Source organism: Lissotriton vulgaris, chromosome 4_1, assembly GCF_964263255.1.
Source record: "Lissotriton vulgaris chromosome 4_1, aLisVul1.2, whole genome shotgun sequence".
Lineage (NCBI taxonomy): Eukaryota > Metazoa > Chordata > Amphibia > Caudata > Salamandridae > Lissotriton > Lissotriton vulgaris.
This window is the reverse complement of record NC_141691.1, coordinates 595,374,121-595,381,711: the sequence shown is the minus strand read 5'-3', so window position 1 is coordinate 595,381,711 and position 7,591 is coordinate 595,374,121. Positions and strand designations below refer to the sequence as shown.

Sequence of the window (7,591 nt, the reverse complement as noted above, 5' to 3'; positions counted from 1 at the left end):
ACCCAGGCTCAGCAACCTTAGGCTCGGTATACAGGAGGTCGTTCTCAGACTAGATCCAATGTGATCCAGACTGATCACCTGCAGCCTGGTTTGTGGCTTGTTGCCGAAACCCACAAGAGAAGGGCACTTCTTCTGTTCTGCACACAATTCCTCCCTGGTGGGTCCTACTTCTTGCTGCCAATGGGTCAGCTCAGGCAGGTCCCACAGTTCAGCAACCTGTTCCAGTGTAGGTTCCAGGGCATCCCCCTCAAGGTCTGCCTCCTACTGGACCTTGGGAACAATGAGGGCTGGTTTTCCCGTGCCCCCTACCTCTTCTCTTTAAGGCAGATTCCTGGGCCATACTTTCAGGCTCCAGGACCTCTTGAACACCCTTACTGGCTGCCATAGACCGAGTGGTTATACACGCCCACTCAGGCAGACCCAATATCCCTAAATGAGCCTTCTTCTCCACCTTAGCCCAAGGGAAGCTTTCTAAATCATTGCCCAACAGACAATCAACAGGCATGGCAGGCCTCACAGCTACTTGAAGAGAGTACCTGAGACCACCCCCACTCGAAGGGGACCTGAGCCACCTTACAGTGGCTCTATGTGTGGTCTATATAACAACAATAGGCTTGACTCTAATCAGTAAGGCTAAGTCCACTAAACTAAAACAACAAACATAAGTGCCAGTACTGATGACTGATTAAAATCCTACACTAAAGGTATGCAAAGACCTTCAAACAGTGCAACCTTAGGCTTGTCAATTGCCTTTATTTCAATATCAAAACAAGTTAAATTGATATTTACATTATCAGATCAGAGAAAAAAAGATTATTTTTTTAACCAATATCACAAATAACAAACAATTCACATTTCATCACATTCCTACAACCAATCCCTCAGTTTCACTTAAATGTACACATTCATACTGTATTCATTCACCCCTCATATCCACTACACACTAACAAAGTCCTACAGGCCACCGTGACTTTTCTTTCTTATACGGTGGCTCTAACTCACACCAAAACCGTAATGATCAAAACAAATTGATTACAACTTTTTTTGATGCACATGACAAATAAATCACCAGCTTGCAGTACATTGTTACAGTTATTTACAATAAAGCATCAGACAAATACAAATAAGAAAAACTTTTTTTGGTGTTAAGAAGTGAAAAAAGGTCTATGCGTTTCAAACCCCCGCTGGGTCCGGGCTTCTAATCAGGACCAAACACAACTAACTGTGAGAGACCACATCTGCCGATTTCCCGGTAGTTGGACTATACAATGTGAATTTTATAGCAGCCAAAGAGATGGAATCTTGTTTTAATCTTGGACTTGAAGTCTTCCCTGAAGAAATAGTCGATCTGAACCTCTTGGTTTCCGCGGCGGGGAACTGGATGCTGTCCAATGAGCTGTTTGGTTGTTCAATTGGTGCGACTGGCGGCAGTCAATCCCTCGGTTCCCCATTTCGGAAATCACAATCGCAGAGGATGGCTTGGGAACCGAGGGATTAACTGCCGCCGGTCGCACTGATTGAACAAACAAACAGCTCATCGGAAGATACCATTGTAAGCCAACCCAGCAACACAGCACACTGGCGGGGGCAGTCAAACTCCTACAGCTTCCTTGGTTCATTCTCCTTGGCAGAGGTTCGTCTTGTTGTTCCAGAAGTGATTTAAAGTCATGCGGTCTGGGTCCCCATATTTATACTGCAAAATCCTTTGTCCTCTGAAAGCAGAGGGCTCTGTACCTAGTCCAAACCAGTTCTCTGTAGTCCTGGAGCACTTTGTTTATGGCACTCCTTCTTTCCTTTGGCAGGGTGGGCCAGGGTCATCAGACACATCACAGGAGGTGGAGCCAGCATTGTGGAAGGCAGGCACAGTCCTATTCAAGACCAGGTGCTACTCCTCCCACCCATCTACATGCAGATAGGTCTATTCAGCCTTGTGCTGACTCACCCTGTCGCTAGGAGCATCCCCTGTCACTCACAAGCCAGACATACAATACACAAGCTAGCAGAGGGAGGCTGGATGTTTAGGCAAGAAAATACCTACTTTCTAAAAGTGGTATTTTCAAACACAGAATGTTAAAACCAACTTACCTTAAATGTGTATTTTATCATTCTGAGTTCAGGCATACTAAATTCGAATTTCTACCATGTTCCCTGGGTAAGTTAGGATTATAAGATGTTATAATCAAACTGCCCATTCCGGCCAAAGGGGATAGGTAGCCTTGCAATATTGAAAAACGAAATAGGCTGTAATTCTCTATCAGGTCATGCCATACACATCAGGGCATGACCTACCTTTTACATACAATGGACCCTGCCCTAGGGCCTACCTTAGGGGTGACTAAAATGTAGAAAAGGGAAGATTTTGGGAACTAGCAAGTAGGTGCATTTGCCAAGCCGACATGGCAGTACTAGACTGCACATAGGCTCTGCAATGGCAGGCCTGAGACACACTTTAAAGCTGCTTCTGTGGGTGGCACAATCAGTGCTGCAAGCCCACCAGCAGCATTTGATTAACATAACCCAATCATGGAGTCCCTAATCAAGACATCAATTTAACATAGGAAGCACTTGTACTGTGGCATTTGATAGAAGTGGCACAGTGACCACAGCATCTAAACAAGCAAAACATATCAAAAACAGAGGAGGCAATCAGTGAAAAATGGAAGGGAGACTCACACCAATGGTACCAGTTCTAACAGTTGCTATAAAAAGTTTAAATATTCTTGGTTGGCTTAATCAAAGTTTATTTGAAACGATCCTCAAATCTGGAGCTGAGGCTGAGGATCAATACTATCAATCAATCAATCAGAGAATTGTAAGTTTGCTACTCAAACATGAGGGTCTCAAGGCGCTAAGGGGATGGGGGGTCCTCAGTATATGTCAACAAAAGGAGAGGTAGGGAGTGGTATAAGACACTCTTATTCCCCGGTTATGTTCAGTAAGCAAAAAAAGCGTGTCATATGGTTTCAACGGAACCACACGAAGGAGCAACAACATAAAGAGGTGGGGGGGACGGCCTCACTCAGGACGTTTTAGGAAAGTCCTCACTCACCACCTGGTGATGACATGCTTCATCATTGGGCCCCACTGAAGAGGCCGAGTGCCTCTTCAGTGTGCCTCGATGCCAGATCTACTGCGGAGCAGGATATGTGAGTTCAAGGTGTGCAGTGAAAAATTAACTAAATAGTAGTGAGGCGATTAAAAATGTCTTTAGTGTATCAAACATGATTTATTTAGGCGATCACTTAGGGCATATTATTAAAAATTTAGTGTAGGAAAGCAGTCCACAATTAATTGTGTGGTTATTTCCTTAATTGTCAGTCAACATGTTTCTGCCTCTGAAATGGTGTAAAGTTACCAGGCATTCATCAGGACTCTATAGGTGTACTTAATTCCAGCAACCACGCCGTTCACTGCATACTCCTTTTTATCTGTGTTGCCTCGCGATTTCTTGTAATTTGCATAATCCTCCAAAATGGCATCAACACTTTTTTTAGCAGGGAGATAGAAGAGCTGCTTTTGCCTACTTATCAAGTCCCAGTCATCAACCAGCCACGGTTTGATCTTCTCTGCAATGTTTACTTTCACTTCAACAATGTCCAAAAACATTTCCTCATTTTCCACGCTGGGGTCTACACGAGCTCTCTTCTTATGTGGGGGTTGAGGTGCTTCACTCGTACTACTGCCTTCTCCAGCCCCAAGAGTTTTCTGTTTATTGTTCTTCGTTTTTACTTCCACATGTTTCTGCTGCAGACCCCAGACCTTCTTTGGTGCTGCACCTCTCATTTTCCCTTCTGCATACTGCTCCTGATTAGCCTTCTAAAGTTCCTTCTACTTCTGCAGGCTGGTTTCCACATAGTTGAGTACTCTGCTCTCTGGCACCCACTCATCCCAGTTCTTATTCCAACCGCAGTAATTTATCAAGTATTTCACTTGTTTCTCCTTTATGGAAACCTTCACACACTTGGCTTCATAAAGGAGAGGTCCGTGAAAACACAAAACACGCTCCCTTCTCAACTCAAGCAGTGATAAATCTGAAGTCTCCTTACTAAAAAACCTTGCACTGATGCAACTGTCCTTCAAAAGCAGGTGGTGTGCTTTTGTATTTACCTTCAGCTGCTTCAGCGCCATTTATACTGCCCACTCCTCCCCGGGCCTCCACTCCCGCCCCCGCCAAATCTAATCACCACGCGCCCGCCCCAGCTGCTGCCACCTCCCGCGACATGTCATGGCGATGCGACCACTGTGGGAAGCTGCGCACCCTCAAACAGCACAGGCCAGAATGGTGCATGTAACAAAATCATACAGGGCCAGATGTAGGTCGCCAATTACCGGTCGGTAATGGCCGATTTCGGCCGTTACCTACCGGTTATTGGTTTTTCGACATGTAGGGGCCATTATTTTACAGAATCAGTAAATTTACCGACTCTGTAAATTTAACGATTCTGTAAAATACTGAATCGGTAATTTTACCGATTTGGTAAAACCCAGATGTAGGTAGCACTGTTGACAGTGCTACAGGCCTTCAGAATTCGGTATTTTACCACCCAATCCAATTGGGTGGTAAAATACCGAATTCAGGTGTACATGCACCTCTGTGCATGTACACCTGTGCCATGTGACACACAGACATGCCCTTAGGGCATGTATGTGTGCCACATGGCACACAAGCCTGTACTCGGGGTGCTAGAGGGTGTCCAAGTGACACCCCCTGCACCCTTGCAGGATCCCATTGATTCCTATGGGCTTCAAGGCCCATAGGAATCAATGGGCAATACCGATTCGGTATTTACCAAATCATACAGATTCGGTAATTCTCTAATTAGAATTACCTACATCTGCCCCCTTCCGATTTACCGACTCTTAAATACCGAATCGGTATGATTCGGTATTTAAGAGTCGGTAAATCGGAATTACCTACATCTGGCCCACAGTGTGGTCCCACACCTGGGAATAATACTCCCGATGTGTATTCCCCTCGTGGAGTGTTACAGGGCTCCGAATGGCGTGCAGAACGTCATCATCTTGGTACTCTATTTATACCAATATCCATGTGCTAAATGGCTATGTTTAAAGGACGGACTAGCAAGTGAACACAGTCAGTCGCCATATTAAGAGGGTCCCTTCTACATTATAGTCATCATAAGAGTTAATTTGTAAAGTTTTACAAGTGGACAAATATTATGCGGAAATACAGCACCCACCATATTTGTAATTTGCTGCTAACTATCAACAACGTGGGAATTTATTACAACAATAATTACGCTCACACTCCTTGTGTCCCCAAAATTCCTTCATGTGGGAAATACACTTACAGTCATCATCCCGACACAGATAGAAAAACATAATATCCTGTAAGCTATGGATCGGTTAACTACATAGGTCCGCAGTTGCCATTTCAACGGTGTGTTATCTCAACACTCTCCTGGAGTCATTGTCTCTTCTTCAGCGTTCGTCCTTAATACCTGACGTGGTCAAGAAGTGCAGGCTGGAGCGCGGCTTTGCACTTTTAAACTCCCCGGGTGGCGGCTGTGGCACTGGAGGCCCGTTGCGGCCGTTTTTATAATTTATTTGGTGACACTGTGTTCTTCCCAAATAAATTATAAAGGCCGCCGCACCGCAACGGGCCTCCAGTGCCGCGGCCGCCTCAATAATGGTGCTGCCTGGGGCGGACCGCCCCCTCAAGCTACGCCCACTGGATGCACTGATGATTTTCCAAAGCTAAATATGGGAAATTTTATGACATATGACATAGCAACACCATCTTTGCTATTTTTGCCATGTAGATACTTAACTCGATTGGTCCCTAAGTGAATCTCCATAGTATATCCCCAGAAATTGGTATTGCTTTTTTCACCGAGAGCAATTTATGCCTTTAATTATACTGAGGGGGCTGTGCTTTGTGAAGGGAGAGCTTGCCCTTACCTTGTCCGGAGCCACCAGAGGTCCTGCTGCTGTCCTGTCTCCCTCCTGCCGCCGCAACTACCAACGCGGCCGCTGAGCGGAGGGAGACTATGTTTCCCAGGTGCCTCAGGACCAGGAAGTGAAGGCGGAGCGCCCGGGGGCGCATTTAAAAATCACTGGCTGTGTCGGTGGAGCGGGGGCTGTGCTTTGTGAAGGGAGAGCTTGCCCTTACCTCGTCCGGAGCCACCAGAGGTCCTGCTGCTGTCCTGTCTCCCTCCCGCCGCCGCAACTACCAACGCGGCCGCCGAGCGGAGGGAGACTACGTTTCCCAGGTGCCCCAGGACCAGGAAGTGAAGGCGGAGCGCCCGGAGGCGCATTTAAAAATCACCGGCTGTGTCGGTGGAGCGGGGGCTGTGCTTTGTGAAGGGAGAGCTTGCCCTTACCTCGTCCGGAGCCACCAGAGGTCCTGCTGCTGTCCTGTCTCCCTCCCGCCGCTGCAACTACCAATGCGGCCGCCAAGCGGAGGGAGACTACGTTTCCCAGGTGCCCCAGGACCAGGAAGTGAAGGCGGAGCGCCCAGAGGCGCATTTAAAAATCACCGGCTGTGTCGGTGGAGCAGGGGCTGTGCTTTGTGAAGGGAGAGCTTGCCCTTACCTCGTCCGGAGCCACCAGAGGTCCTGCTGCTGTCCTGTCTCCCTCTCGCCGCCGCAACTACCAACGCGGCCGCCGAGCGGAGGGAGACTACGTTTCCCAGGTGCCATAGGACCAGGAAGTGAAGGCGGAACGCCCGGAGGCGCATTTAAAAATCACCGGCTGTGCCCGCGTCGCGGGAGCGCGCGGGGCTGTGCCGGGCTAAGCCCGGGCAAAGGGCGGGCCCTCTGTGGCCCTCAGAGGCCTGAAGAGACTGGACTGGGCCAAAGACCCTGGTTTTTTTGAACAGACCCCTTATTATTATTTCATCAAGTGAGACTTTATTAATTCTTAATATTTGTGTATAAGTTGCGCTGTTACCTAAATACGTACTGTCTATATTTTATTTTAGGATGTCTAAATCTAAAAATGATAAACCTGCCACTGGCCACAGCACTATTGAAAATTACATGGTAAAAAAAGTTACCCAGATTAATAGTGAACGTCGGGCATCTCTAGGAAAGGGGAGCCCAGCACCGGTTCTGGTTGAGCCGCCTCCGTTAGCGGTGGACGCTGAGGGTGAGGCAAGTAACAAAGGAACAGTTAGAGAAGATCTGATAACACCGATTGCGGTGAGGGCTGAGGTCCACCTAGATCATCATGATACATCAAGTGAGGAACTGGAGGAAGTTCCACTTACCTCAAGGCCGGTGCGTACTTGTAGGTAAGCGCAGACAAAAAGGAGGGGGAAAAAAAAGATCCGACGTAGAACCCGCAATTAGTAATGCCCCACTGATCAACCACTTTGTATTCACTGGAAATAAGGAAGGCAGTCCGAACTTAAACATTGAACAATTTGCTGCTCTTATAAAAAACCTAGAGGCTAAGTTAGAGGAGGCGATTAGACCTTTAACCACTAAGATAGACACCCTGACTACGGAGGTGGCTAGGCTTGGCGGCCTGGTATCGTCCTATCAGGCTGCAGCCACCGGTACAAGGGCCAATCCTGGGGAAGGAAGGCAGGCAGTGGTGGTGCGTGGTAAAACTCAGTTGAACACCG

At 47.4% G+C, this 7,591-nt stretch overlaps 1 pseudogene; it reads right to left on the bottom strand.

The window, feature by feature from the left end:
• Positions 1–3,351: 3,351 nt before the first annotated feature.
• Positions 3,352–4,128, bottom strand: LOC147722301 (mortality factor 4-like protein 1 pseudogene; annotated as a pseudogene).
• Positions 4,129–7,591: the final 3,463 nt, after the last annotated feature.